A 15,471-nucleotide genomic window follows, 5' to 3' on the forward strand; every position below is an offset into this window, starting at 1 on the left:
TATCGAGATGAGGTATACCCGAGCTACACTCTAATTGAACAAGGACGTTGGCAATCACTATATTGAACTCAGATACACGTGTACAGTCCTGACACTTCCTTTTTTTTTTTTAATTTTTTTTTTATGATAGTCACAGAGAGAGAGAGAGAGAGGCAGAGACACAGGCAGAGGGAGAAGCAGGCTCCATGCACCGGGAGCCCGATGTGGGATTCGATCCCGGGTCTCCAGGATCGCGCCCTGGGCCAAAGGCAGGCGCCAAACCACTGCGCCACCCAGGGATCCCAGTCCTGACACTTCCACTGGCATTTCTCCAACCTCTTTTAGCACCTAATGTAAGGAAGTTAGCAGCTATGACTATGGGTAGGCAGGATGCGGGAGGGTCCTGCCCTGAGCTCAGCTCTCACAAGAGACCATGCCTAGAAGCCCGCTTTCAACTAGCTGCGTTCTAATGGCCGTGAGACCATAGCAGTCTTCTAACTCAGGAGGTTTGAAGAATACCACTCTACTGTACCTGGAGACACCTTCCAGGCCTGCACTATTCCACTTGCTTCTCACAAGCTTCTGACAAACGTCTCTGGTGAAGATGTTCAAAACTCATTCTGCAGGCAGTGTGGAACTGTGAGGGACTAGGTGTGAGCTCAACTCTCGGGAGAGAGATGCTTTTGGACTCAGAGTTCAGCTAGCTTCTCACGTATGGAACTTAGTATGTAGCACCTGTCTACTACAGGAATTACTAGGAAATCGCTGGATTGAGCTTGGAGGCACTAGTCTTGTATGCCGGGATTTTCCACTTAACTCTCACAACACTTCAGTCACGCATCGAGCCTAGGCCTGTTAGCAGTGAAGTGTACCTGCAGGCAGGATGTGGGAAGTACAGGCCATAAGCTCAACTCTCAAAAGTGTGTACAACTGGGAGGCAAATGTCTGCTACCCACTCGTACATGGGAGTTAGAAACTAGCTACACTCTAATTGAACAAGGACGTTGGCAATCACTGTATTGAACTCAGATACACGTGAGTACCATCCTGACACTTCCACTTGCATTTCTCCAACCTCTCCCAGCACCTAAGATAAGGACGTTAGCAGCTACGACTATGGGCAGGCAGGATGCAGGAGGGTCCTGCCCTGAGCTCAGCTTTCAAAAGGAGACCTGCCTCGAAGCCAGCTTTCTACTTACTGCGTTCTGATGGCCATCAGAACGTGGCAGCATTGTAATTCAGGATGTTCCATGAATACCGCTTTACTGCACCTGGAGACACAACCTTGAAGCCTGCAGCTTGCCCCTTGCATCCCATGAGCTTCTGACAAACATATCTAGTGAGGATGTTCATAACTGCATCTGCAGGCAGTGTGGAACTGGGAAGGACCAAGTGTCAGCTCATCTCCGAGAGGGATGTTCCCCAGAGAGAGAGCTTTCAGCTAGGTACTCAGGTTTGGAAGTTAGTAGGTAGCTCCCATCTGAGAGAGGAATTCCTCAGAAGTTGCTGGATTGAACTAACACACATTTGCCTCTCGCAAAACTTGCGTCCCGTATCGAACAAAATCCTTTGGAAGCTAAGCGTAAAGGCGGTCAGCATGTGGGAGGTTCAAGTCCTAAGCTCAATCCAAAGGTGTGTGCATGCCTTGCAGGCAGCTGTCCGCTGGGAGCCAAATTGACAAGGCAGACACTTGGTTCTCACTGCGCTACTCTCCTGCATACAACGAAACGCTGTGGAAGCAGAACGCACAGGCAGTCAGATGGGGGAGGTACAGGCCATAAGCTCAAATCTCAGAAGTGTGTATGCTTTGCAGGCCGACGTTGCTAGACACTTATCGAGGCGAGGTATACCCGAGCTACACTCTAATTGAACAAGGACGTTCGCAATCGCTATATTGAACTCAGATACACGTGAGTACAGTCCTGACACTTCCACTCGCATTTCTCCAACATCTCCCAGAACCTCACTTAAGGATGTTAGCAGCTATGACAATGGGCAGGCAGGATGCAGGAGGGTCCTGCCCTGAGCTCAGCTCTCACAAGAGAGCATGCCTAGAAGCCCACTTTCAACTAGCTGCGTTCTAATGGCCGTGAGACCATAGCAGTCTTCTAACTCAGGAGGTTCGAAGAATACCACTCTACTGCACCTGGAGACACCTTCCAGGCCTGCATGATTCCACTTGTGTCTCACAAGCTTCTGACAAACGTCTCTGGTGAAGATGTTCAAAACTCATTCTACAGGCAGTGTGGAACTGTGAGGGACTGGGTATGAGCTTAACTCTCGGGAGAGAGATGCTTTTGGACTCAGGGTTCAGCTAGCTTCTCACGTATGGAACTTAGTATGTAGCACCTGTCTACTACAGGAATTACTAGGAAATCGCTGGATTGAGCTTGGAGGCACTAGTCTTGTGTGCCGGGACTTTCCACTTACCTCTCACAACACTTCAGTCACGCATCGAGCCTAGGCCTGTTAGCAGCGAAGTGTACCTGCAGGCAGGATGTGGAAAGTACAGGCCAAAAGCTCAACTCTCAGAAGTGTGTATGCTTTGTAGGCCAATGTCTGCTAGACAGTTATCGAGGTGAGGTATACCCGAGCTACACTCTAATTGAACAAGGACGTTGGCATCGTTGTATTGAACTCAGATACACGTGAGTACAGGCCTCATGCTTCCACATGCATTTCTCACAACCTCTCCCAGCACCTAATATAAGGATGTTAGCAGCTATGTCTACAGGCAAGCAGGATGCGGGAGGGTCCTGTCCTGAATTCAGCTCTCAAAAGGAAGCATGCCTCGAAGCCGAAAGTCTGGAGGTTCAATGAACACCGATCTACTGCACCTGGAGACACAACCATTGAAGCCTTCGACTTGCCCCCTGCGTCCCATGAGCTTCTGGCGTACATCTCTAGTGAGGATGTTCGAAACTCTATCTGCAGGCAGTGTGGAACTGTGAGGGACTGTGTGGGGTCTCACCTCTCAGAATCAAGTTCCCCTGGACACTGCTTTCAACTAGCTTCTCTTGTATGGAAGTAGTAGCAATGTATGAGAGGAATTCCTCGGTAGTCACTGGATTGAGTTTCAAGACACTTGTTTCCTGGCCTGCACCGTCCAATTGCCTCTCACACAACTTCTGTCCCGCAACAAACCTAGGCCTGTTAGAAGCGAAGTGTACATGCAGTCAGTGTGGGACCCAGGAAATTTCTTTTTATTTATTTATGATAGTCACACAGCGAGAGAGAGATAGAGAGGCAGAGACATAGGCAGAGGGAGAAGCAGGCTCCATGCACCGGGAGCCCGACATGGGATTCGATCCCGGGTCTCCAGGATCGCGCCCCTGTCCAAAGGCAGGCACTAAACCACTGCGCCACCCACGGATCCCGAGACCCAGGAAATTTAACAAAAATCCCCTACTCCTGGACAAGCAGAGCAGGACTGATTTCATTTTGTGCTACACCTGTCACCTCCTGCATGACCCCTACATAACCTGCTTATTGCTTAAGATGCTGCCTCACCCAAGTCAAGCTTTTGGGCACACGCTACTCAGAAATCGGCCCAAACAATGTAACCCTGCTTTGTGCCCACCAAAACTGCGCGCCAATTCTGACCAAAGTAATAGGCCAGCTCAAATGGATACTATAGGGTAAGATGTAATTCAATCGGCCACCTGCGTGTGGACCGGCATGACTGTGCAACTTTCTGTGTATCCCATGGGCCACTGGCCCCTATAAAGCTGCTATGCCTCTTAGTCTCGGGGTCCAAGTCCCTGCTCCGCTGTGTCAGGTATACTTAGACCCACGCTCCAGCTTGTGAATAAACCCTCTTGTGTTTGCATCGGTGTCGGCTTCTCGGTGGTTTCTAGGATTCACAATCTTGGCCACAACATTTGGGGGCTCGTCCGGGATCTGAGAGACCTCCAGGACCTTATCCGGAGGATTTCACGCGTGGTGAGTGCACTCAACTTTTTCCACCTTTTGCGCGCATATTCTCTAAGAGCTCTAACCTGTAGGGATTCCAATCTGTATTAGGTCGGCATTGGCTTAGGTGGATGCGCTGGTGGGCCATCAACCGGGGGTCTTGAGGAGACGTCCCTTGCCCCTGCCTGGAAGATGGAGGTCCTATCTCTAAGAAGGATGGAGGTCCTCATCTGTATGGAGGACGGGGGTCCTCATCCGTATGGAGAATGGGGTCCTCATCCGTAAGGAGGACGGGGGTCCTCATCCATAAGGAGGATGTGGTCCTCATCCGTAATGACGACAGGGGTCCTCATCCATAAGGAGGTCTGGGGGTCCTCATCCGTATGGAGGACAGGGGTCCTCATCCGTAAGGAGGACGGGGGTCCTCATCTGTAAGGAGGGCTGGCTGCCAGCCCTTCGGATTACTTTCTGTCTTGTCTCTGCAGCCGCACTAGAACGTTTGTCTGTTACTGTGTTCTTCTTACCTCTTTGCGCGCTGGTCTGTGTTACCTGTTTGTGTGCTGGTCTGTGTTACTGTGTTCTTGTTAACTGTGTTATACTGTGTTACTTGTGAACTGTCGTAACTGTCTGTGCCTTGGTGTGGACGGGGGACATAATGGGGCAGATGCAAACCATACCCTTGTCTCTTATGCTCTCCCACTTCTTGGATGTTAGGGAAGCACTCTTATTCTGAGCATAGACATACAGAGAGAGAGATTCCAAATTTATTGCATATCAGAATGGCCAACCTTTGATGTGGGATGGCCCCGAGAAGGAAATTTTCACCTACCTATTATCTTACAGGTTAAGGCCGTGAACTTCAGGGACAAACCAGATGGCCACCCTGACCAGATGCCCAACATCCTGGCCTGTCAGGACATGATCGAGAATTCCCCTCCTTGGCTAAAACCCGTTTTTACTCCCCAAAGCACACAACTCGCCTGAAGGTAAGGAGAGACTCCGGGTCCACCGCCAGACTCTAATGGCAGGTCTCCAGGCTGCCGCGTGCAAGACTACCAATCTGGCCAAGGTCTATGATGTGAGACAGGGTAAGGATGAGAGTCCAGCAGCCTTCTTAGAGGGAGCAATAGAGGCTTTTAGGCAGTACACCCCTATGAACCCAGAAGCCCCGGAAACAAAGGCCGCAATTATCATGGCTTTTGTTAACCAGGCCGCTCTGAACATTAAAAAGAAATTGCAAAGAGTAGAGAGACTGGGAGAGAAGAGCTTGCAGGACTTAGTGATAATAGCAGAACGAGTCTATAATAGAAAAAGTCCGGAAGAACTGCATGTTACCACCCCACACGCTATTAAAGGGGTACTCAAACAGCCCCCAGACAGCTGGATCAGCAATGCCCATCTGACCCATTATCAGAGCCTACTGCTAAACCCCACCAGAATTTTATTTAAGCCACCGACAACCCTGAATCTGGCAACGCTACTCCCTAACCCAGACTGGGACCCCCCTCTGCACGACTATCAAGAAATTTGGGCACAGGTGTACGGAATCAGCGCTGATCTCCAGGACCAGCCACTGCCGAACGCCGATGCCACCTGGTACACGGACGGCAGCAGTTTTGTCCGAGAAGGAGTCCGAATTGCGGGGGCAGCCATACCATAACCACGGAGACAGAGACCGTCTGGGCGGAGCCATTGACAGCCTAAATGTTGGCTCAATGGGCAGAACTGATCCCATAGGCCAAGGCACTGACCATGGAGGAAGGTAAACGAATAAACATCTACACCGACAGCAGGTACGCCTTTGCCACCGCTCCCATTCACAGAGCCCTTTACAGAGAGAGAGAGAGCTTCTGACAGCAGAGACAAAGACTGTTAAAAACAAAACAGAGATTCTTGAACTCCTGAGGACCCTCTGGCTGCCCAAGGCCCTAGCCATCATCCACTGTCCGGGGCACCAAAAGGCAGACACACCAGTAGCCAGGGGAAACTGGCTAGCCGATTTAAAAGCAAAGAAGGTGTCCCTTTTGGTGACCCAGGTCTTAGCAACCACGCTACCTGATCCGGGGGAACGGAACCTGCCAGACACCCCCAACTATAGTGATGCTGACTTACACTGGATCAAACACTTGCCTATGACCCAGTGATTGTGTGGCTGGTGGAGGGCCACAGACTCCAGCATCATCTTGCCAGAGGAACTGGGACGGCGAGTCCTATCCAAAACACATCGGAGTACTCACACGGGAACAAGGAAGATGGAAGACCTCATACGACATGCAAAGATCACTATTAAAGACTCTCGAGCAAAGATCGAGCAGATGGTGGCAAGCTGCCACTCATGCCAGTTAACTAATGCCACCGCCCATGGATCTAACCCAGGCACCTGGCTCCGGGGGGACCGCCCAGGAGCCTACTGGGAAGTGGACTTCACTGAGGTAAAACCTGGAAAATATGGATACAGGTATTTACTAGTGTTTGTAGATACATTTTCAGGATGCACAGAGGCATTTCCCACCAAACCTGAAACGGCACAGACCGTGACCAAGAAACTGCTGGAAGACATCTTACCGAGGTATGGTTTTCCTGTTAAGATTGGGTCAGACAAGGGCCCAGGATTCTTCTCTAAGGTAACACAGGGAGTGGCACTAGTACTTGGGGCAGATTGGAAATTAGATTGTGCATATAGGCCCCAGAGCTCAGGACAGGTAGAGAGGATGAACAGAACATTAAAGGAGACCTTAACTAAATTAGCCCTGGAGACTGGCGGGGACTGGGTGACTCTCCTCCCCTTCGCCCTATATAGGGTGAGGAACTCCCCATATAAGATGGGACTGACTCCCTACGAGATCATGTTCGGTCTTCCTCCACCTGTTATCCCCATTTTAAAACTTGAGGTGCTTGCTGAATTTGATGATCACCAACTTCTTTTCTCCCTCCAAATGTCATGAACCCATGAGCAGGTGTGGCCTAAGCTGAGGGCCCTCTATGAGACTGGGCCACCCCCGGATCCCCATCGATATCGGCCAGGTGACTTGGTGTACATGTGTACCTGTGGAGATATCAACACCGGACACTTCAACCTCGCTGCAAGGGACCTACACCCTGATCCTGACCACTCCCAATGCTCTCAACGTCGACGGGATTACTCCCTGGTCCACTACACCCACGTCCAGCCAGCTGACCCACATACCGTTCTCAAGAACTTTGTTCCAGAATGGAAAAGCCAACCGGACAAGGACAATCCCCTAAAGCTAAGAGTGCACCGTTCTCATTAATTTCGTACCTCCAAGACTCCCTAGTCTGAGGTTGTCTTTCAAAATAGAAAGGGATTAGACTTAGATTTCTTACAACAAAGGGTGTGTGTGTGGTGTGGGGGGGGGAGGGTTATGTGCTGCCTTAAACGTAGAATGCTGCTTCTTCGCTGGAATATAAATGGCAGCGAGAACAGCAACAAGGTTGGTTAAAATCCTGGTTTAATCATTCCACCTGGCTCACTCTAAGAGCAACCTGGACCCTTTATTGGATCCTGCATAGGATCCTCTGAAAAAGGGGGGAATGTGGGACCCAGGAAATTTAACAAAAATCCCCTACCCCTGGACAAGCAGAGGAGGACTGATTCCATTTTGTGCTACACCTGCCACCTCCTGTATGACCCCCACATAACCTGCTTATTGCTTAAGGCGCTGCCCCACCCTAGTCCAGCCGCTGGGCACACCCTAATCGGAAATCGGCTCAGAAAAATGTAACTCTGCTTTGTGCCCGCCAAAACTGCGCGCCAATTCTGACCAAAGTAATAGGCCAGCTAAAATGGATACTATAGGGTAAGATGTAATTCAATCGGCCACCTGCGTGTGGACCGACATGACTGTGCACCTTTCTGTGTATCCCATGGGCCACTGGCCCCTATAAAGCTGCTACGTCGCCTCTTAGTCTCGGGGTCCAAGTCCCTGCTCCGCAGTGTCGGGTATATTTGGACCCATGCTGGAGCTTGTAAATAAACCCTCGTGTGTTTGCATCGGTGTCGGCTCCTTGGTGGTTTCTCGTATTTGCAATCTTGGGCACAAGACCAGGGCCTGCTGCCCTGACCTCCCTTCCAGGGCCACACTGACCGCCCCACAGGCCCTCTGTGCCCGAGGCACACAGGCACGGGGATGCGGGGAGAGGAGGAAGTGCCCCGGAACCCGGCCAGCCCAGGCCCCCAGGACAGAGGGAGCACAGACCTCCTAGGTCGCTTTGCACAGACCCTGGTGACCTGAGGCTCCCTGACTGTCACTCTGTCCCAGCCCCTCCTGGCCCGCGGGGCACAGGCTGAGTTCCAGTAAAGTCCGTGGGGTCCTGACCCTGGTGTCTGGCCGCCCCTGGTAGGCACGTGGGGACGTCAGCTGTGTGTGTGCCTGGCGGCGCCCCTGCAGGGGCTGGTTGGGGCCTGGGTGGTGCCCCCTCCTCCTCTCTGGGGGTCTCTCCACGCCCCGAGCACAGAGTTCCTGGAGACACAGAAATGGGCTGGCTGTGCATTTTCGCACCACAACACTTTCTTGACTTGCTACAGCAAACGGGCTCAGAGCCGAGGGTGTGCACCTTCCCCTGGGCAGGGAGACCTTTCTGTCCTTTAGGGGAGGGCAAGAATCACACGGGGTGATGGGCGGGGGCTGGAGTCCCCCACCTGGGAGCATGTGTGGACTCCGTGTGGGGGCGTGTGTCCTGAGGTTTCAGCCTGAGAGACGGTTCTGAGGACAGCAGAGCTGACCTGGACCTGCAGCTCATGGGCTCCTGCGCTGGGTCCCCGCAGGGCAGCTGGACCCCGGCCTTGGGCCCCCTGGGGCCCCAACACCTGGAGGAGCCTGCCTCCTGCTGTGGGTGTTGCTGGGGCCCACCAGCCTACCCCTGTTCTCCCCACCCTGGGGTGTCCCGGGATCCTCAGGGCTGCCCTAGGTCAGCGACCCGGATCTGTGGGGCACGGCCAGGGCCCAGGAGGCTACATCCAGCTGTGAGAGGGCTCCCTCATCCCAGAGCCAGAATCCAGGCCCGGCCAGGGCCATGGGGGGCTGGATCCCATTAGTCTTTGTGTTGGGCCTGGGGGGGACTCAAATCACCCCAGCCCCCACAGTGCCCGGGGCCAGGCCAGCCCAGGTCCCTCTGGGTTAGGGGCTGGTGTCCTGTGCAGGGTGTGCCGCCCTCCAGGAGGGACAGTGGGTGGAGGCAGGGCACAGTGCATCCTGTGCTCCACTCACTACCTGCACCCACCCTGTCGGGGGCTCCCGACATTCCCTCTTCCCTGCAACCCCTGGGTACTCTATGGGACACCAGGGCTCTGATGGGAGTAGGCTGTCCAGAGAACCTGGGGAGGCTGAGCATGTCCCACAGGGGGCAGCTGCACCGGGTCCTTGCTGGGAGCCGATGGTGTGGGGGCAGAGGTATGATGGTGGTGGAGTGTGGGGGTTGGTGTAGGGGTGGTGGTGTGGGGTTATAGTGTGGGTGGGGATTGTGTGGGGGTGTGAGGGGAATGATGTAGGGGGGATGGTAGGGGATGGTATGGGGGCGATGCCATGGGGGATGATGATGTAGGGGGATGGTGTGGAGGTGGGGAATGAGGGGGATGGCATGGGGGCCTGCGGACACAGGGCATCCCCTTTCTCTAAGATGCTCACGCAGACGTGTACAGATAAAGGCGACCCCAGTCTGGGGTTTGCTGTGACACCTGCCCCTCGGGCCCCGCGTGATCAGTGCAGGGCCCTGGCTGGACCGGGGGCATTATCTGGGGGTCATCATACTATGTATGTTTACAAATTGCAAATTGTCTCAAATGAAATGCATAGACTTTAGAAATATATAAAGCATCGAGGGTGGGTGTCACCCTGAGCCGTCTGGCCCTCATCGGATCGATGTGTGTCCTGGTCCAGCCACGGTCATGCCGCCTGTCCCCCAGGTCCCCTTACTGCCCCCCACGGCCCCCACCCCAGCCCCTTGCCTTTCAGGCGGCTGTCCCTCAACCCTTTGGAGTTCAGCTCACATGGCAACCCCTGGAGGCCCCATCCTAGTGGCCTCCTCATCCCCGAACTCCAGGTGTGGGGGCACAGGGGTCATCCCCAGCACCTTACCATGCGGCAGTGTGTTGTTGGCTGCTGTTGCTACCCCCGGCCTCAGAAGCCCCGTGTTTCCTACCCAGAAGCCCCCGGGCCTCCCCTGGGGCCCCGAACCCCCCCCCCCGCCCCAGGAGCCTCACGCGACCCCGTAGCGGTCCCAAAACATGGTGTGGCTGCCGAACATCCTGTTGACGTCCAGGCCTATCTGCGTGATGTCCCTGGAGGAGACCAGGGCCTCCTCCTTCATTTCCTGCGGGAAAACCGGGGAGGAGGAGCCGGCATCAGGGACACAGACCCCGACCTGTCACCAGCTGCCGTCCTGGGCAGGGAGCCCTGGGGCCACCATGGGAGTGTGTCCTGCCAAAACCTCCTTCCTTCCCCTGGGAGGCCGGGGATGGCGGCAGTGTGCACCATGCCCATGGGACCTCTGTGAGGGCCTGTGCCCAGCTGTTGTGGGCGGGGAGGTGACTGAGGGTCAGCCTCGGTGGGAGGGGACAGGGGGTCAGCCCAGGTGGGGAGGGGACATGGGGGTGTTGTGCTCAAGATTGTGAATCCGAGAAACCACTAAGGAGCCGACACCGATTCAAACACAGGAGGGTTGATGTACCAACTCGAGCTTGCGTCCAAGTATACCCGACAGGGCGGAGCAGGGACTTAGACCCCGAGGTGGGTTTTAGCTTAATTTTGTTTTTTTGTTGTTTTGGTTTTTTTTTAGCTTAGTTTTAAGGGCTGGTCTCAGGGATCTCCAGAAGGGCTGGAGCAATTCCTCAAGTTCTGTTTACATTTTGATATGGGGGCTTGGAGGGCATTGAGCTCTGTTCTTATTCTAATAGGGGCTTCCTGCCCTTGGCTTGGGCTCAGTTTTTATTGTCATGTGGGGCTTTCTAGGACATTAAGCTGTAAACTTTTGTCTTTTTTCCTGTAACTGAAGTAATGTAAATTTCAGCTCTTATTCACAGGGACCTGGGATGGCTGGACATGTGCTAACGCTGAACATAAAGTGGAATGGCCTTAATTTTCTTGGCCTCCACATGTCCCATCCTATCTAGCTCCTTCCCCCTTCCCCAGAGCTCCTAAGAGAGCAATTGCAAATGACCTCTGGTGCTAGCATGTGTTGGGGGACAGGCCCAGGGATTTGGGATCAAGAAGACCTGGAGCGCGGTCGTCCTGGGTGGATGTGCAGTGGGATTCGATGCTGCAGACTCTTATTCCCTAAGGCTATCTTGACAACTGACTTTGTACATAGAAAACCTCTCCTTTGTCTTTAAAAGATGAAGAGCCAGTCAAAGCATTTTTTCTCTGCCCATCTGATTGCTCAGATTCCAATGTGAGACGTATTTCCTGTTAATAAGGATAATTTACTATCCGTAGTACTCTGGTTAAAATATTCTGACACAAGTAGTTCAGAGGGATGAGGGTTTCTCATCTCTTTCTTCACAGTTCAGTCACTCATCAGGAAATGCATCTTTATGGATTGGAACGAACCGAGAGACTTTATTACCAATGGTCCTATTACTATGTGAAGGATTCTTCCCTGAGATTCTTCCCCTGTTTTAACTGACACTGAAACACTGCGAACTCTTTGGAAGATAAATGTCCAGGAAATAAATGTTATGCATTGCTAATTTTAAATGCACTTGCAATATGGTGTCTAATATAAAAGAAGTATTTTTATCTGATATTTGCTATTTATTATCCTTTCCTGCTTTTCAGGTTGAGTAGGCATTATACGTGCTCATAAGTGTTTTTCTTTCCTTCTGATATAAAATTCTTACTTTGTTCCCATTGAAGGAACTCTTTAAGAATAAGGCAAAAATTCATTAAACTATTCTAAAATGTCTTCACACTTGGAGCCTGATTCATTTATGTCAATTTTCAAAATAAATCTTATTGATTAGAAAAAAAAACAAAGATTTATAGGGAAATTGAGAAGATAGTACAGAGAATTCTCATGCACTCGCACTCAATTTCTCCAATTATCGATATCTTATATTAGTACGGTACAAAAATTAGCAAATGAATCAATATTAAAATATTCGCATTAACCAAAGACCGTACTTTATTCAGATTTCCTTTTTTTTTTTTGCTAAGTTACCATCCCTCATATCACATTAAACTTATCATGTTTTCTTAGGCTCCTCTGGATTTTGACACTTTTTCAGCCTTTTCTTCTTGTTGTTGAACTGGAACACTTTGAGAAGTAGAGTATTTTGTAAAATTTCCCTTAGTTGGGACATGTCTGTTGTTTATCTCATGATTGAACTGTGATTGTGGATCATATACAGAGATATACTGCCATTTTTATTATATCATATAGGGGATAGATACTATCAACATGATTTATCAGTCTTGGGAGGCAGATGTCTGCTACCCACTCCTACATGGGAGTTAGAACCTAGCTACACTCTAATTGAAGAAGGCCGTTGGAAATCGCTGTATTCAACTCAGATACACAGGAGTATAGGCCTGACGCTTCCACATGCTTTTCTCACAACCTCTACCAGCACCTACCATCAGGATGTTAGCAGCTAAGTCTACAGGCAGGCAGGATGCGGGTGGGTCCTGCCCTGAGCTCAGCTCTCAAAAGGAAGCATGCCTCGAAGCCAGCTTTCTACTAGCTGCGTTTTTATGGCCATGAGAACGTAGCAGCATTGTAAGTCAGGAGGTTCCATGTACACCGCTCTACTGCACCTGGAGACACAAGCATTGAAGCCTGCAGCTAGGCCCTTGTGTCCTATGAGCTTCTGACAAACTTGTCTAGAGAGGAGGTCCGAAATTCCATCTGAAGGCTGTGTGGAACTGAAGGGACTGGGGGTGAGCTCAAGTCTTAGAAGCAAGTACCCATTGGACACTGCGTTCACTAGCTTTTCATGTAAGGAACTTAGTATGTAGCACCAAACTAAGAGAGCAGTTCCTCAAATATCTCTGGATTGGGATATGAGACACTAGTCGTATGGGCCGGCACCTTCCACTAACGTCTCACAACCCTTCTGTCACGCATCGAGGCTAGGCCTGATAGGAGCGAAGTGTATCTGCAGTCAGCATGTGGGAGGTACAGGGCACGAGTTCAACTCTCAGAAGTGTGTATGCTTTGCAGGCAGATGTCTGCTAGACACTTATTGATGGGAGCTAGAACCCGAGCTACACTCTAATTGAACAAGGACGTTGGATATCGCTGTATTGAACTGAGATACACGAGAGTACAAGCCTGCCACTTCCACATGCTTTTCCCACAACCTCTGTCAGCACCTAACATAAGGATGCCTGGACCTATGTCTACAGGCAGTCAGGATGCGGGAGGGTCCTGCCCTGACCTCAGCTCTCACAACGAAGCATGTCTAGAAGCCAGGTTTCAACTAGCTGCGTTCTTATGGCAGTGATAATGTAGCAGTATTTTGAGTCAGGAGGTTCCAAGATTACCACTCTACTGCACCTGGGGACATCTTCCAGGTCGGCATTGTTCCACTTGCGTCTCAGAATCCTCTGACAAACGGCTCTGGTGAAGACGTTCGAAACTCACTCTGCAGGCAGTGTACAACTGTGAGGGACTGAGTGTGAGCTCAACTCTCAGAAGTAAGTTGCTTTTGGACAAGGCGTTCAGCTAGCTTCTCACCTATGGAACTTAGTATGTAGCACCAGTCTAAGACAGGAATTACTAGGAAATCGCTGGATTGAGCTTGGAGGCACTACTCTTCTGTGCCGGGACATTCCACTTATTTCTCACAACACTTCAGTCACGCATCGAGCCTAGGCCTTTTAGAAGTGATGTGTACCTGCAGGCAGGATGTGGGAGGTACAGGCCATAAGCTCAACTCTCAGAAGTGTGTATGCATGGGAGGCAGATGTCTGCTACCCACTCGTACATGGTAGTTAAAATTTACCTACACTCTGAAGAAGGCCATTGAAAATCACTGTATTCAACTCAGATACACGTGAGTTCAGGTCCGACGCTTCCACATGCTTTTCTCCCAAACTCTCCCAGCACCTAACATAAGGATGCTAGGACCTATGTCTACAGGCAGTCAGGATGCGGGAGGGTCCTTTCCTGACCTCAGCTCTCACAAGGAAGCATGCCTCGAAGCCAGCTTTCCACTAGCTGCGTTGTTATGGCCGTGAGAACGTAGCAGCGATATAAGTCAGGACGTTCCGTCAATACCGCTCTACCGCACCTGGAGACGCAACCATTGAAGCCTGCAGCTTGCCCTTGCGTCCCATGAGCTTCTGACAAACCTGTCTAGTGAGGATGTTCGTAACTCCATGTGCAGGCAGTGTGGAACTGGGAAGGACCGCGTGTCAGCTCACCTCGCAGAAGGAAGTTCCCCAGAGTGACAGCTTTCAACTAGGTACTCGGGTTTGGAAGTTAGTATGTAGCTCCCTTCTGAGGGAGGAATTCCTCCGAAGTCGCTGGATTGAGCTAAGAGACACTTGCCTCTCACAAAACTTGCGTCCCGTATCGAACGAAATCCTTTGGAAGCGAAGCGTACAGGCGTTCATCATGTGGGAGGTACAAGCCATAAGCTCAATCCAAAGGAGTGTGCATGCCTTGGAGGCAGCTGTCCCCTAGCGCGAAATTGACAAGGCAGACAGTTGGTTCTCACTTCGCTACTGTCCTGCATACAACGAAATGCTGTGGAAGTAGACCGTACAGGCAGTCAGGATGGGGGAGGTACAGGCCATAAGCTCAACTCTCAGAAATGTGTATGCCTTGCAGGCAGATGTCTGCTTGCCACTCGTTCATGGGAGTTAAAACGTAGCATGACTCTAATTGAACAAGGCTGTTGGAAATCCCTGTATTGAACTCAGATACACATGAGTACAGGCCTGACACTTCCACATGCTTTTCACGCAACCTCTTCCAGCACCTCACTTAAGGATGAAGGAGCTATGTCTACAGGCAGTCAGGATGCGGGAGGGTCCTGCCCTGAGCTCAGCTCTCACAAGAAAGCATCCCTAGAAGCCAGGTTTCAACTAGCTGCGTTTTTATGACTGTGGTGTCCTTCTAACCTAATCTATACTTGGTCACTCCAGTCCCCAACTGGGCCTCAGCTGGACCTGGTGCCTCTGGTACTTAGTTTGGCCTCACCTGGACCTGGTGACTGTGTTCCCACCTGGGCCTCAACTGGTCTTATGACTTTTGTCCCCACCTGGGCCTCACCCAGACCAGGTGACTGAGTTCCACCTGGGTCTTACCTGGACCTGGTGAATCTGGTCCCCTCCTGGGTATCACCAGGACCTGGTGACTCTGGTCCTCACGTGCACCCCACCTGGACCTGGTGACTCTTGTACCCACCTGGGCATCATCGGGATATGTTTAGTCTGTTTCCCAAGTGAGACTCTGGAACATTTAACTTTGGTCCTCACCTGGGCCTCACCTGGACCTGGTGACTCTGTTTCCCACATGAACCTCACCTGGACCTGGTGTCTCTGCTGTTCTTCTAGCCTCACCTGTACCTGGTGACTCCAGTCCCACTCCCCCCGGGCCTCACCTGGATTTGGTGAC

General features: G+C 51.6%; 1 long non-coding RNA gene across 1 annotated transcript; it reads left to right on the top strand.

Annotated features, from left to right (window-relative positions):
- Window positions 1-10,517: 10,517 nt before the first annotated feature.
- On the top strand, window positions 10,518-11,614 carry LOC119879394. The gene is made up of 2 exons (XR_005387488.1): window positions 10,518-10,637; window positions 11,412-11,614. It is a non-coding gene; the product is annotated as an uncharacterized LOC119879394 (long non-coding RNA).
- The last annotated feature ends 3,857 nt before the right edge of the window (window positions 11,615-15,471 follow it).

This window comes from Canis lupus, unplaced genomic scaffold (assembly GCF_011100685.1).
Source record: "Canis lupus familiaris isolate Mischka breed German Shepherd unplaced genomic scaffold, alternate assembly UU_Cfam_GSD_1.0 chrUn_S733H896, whole genome shotgun sequence".
Lineage (NCBI taxonomy): Eukaryota > Metazoa > Chordata > Mammalia > Carnivora > Canidae > Canis > Canis lupus.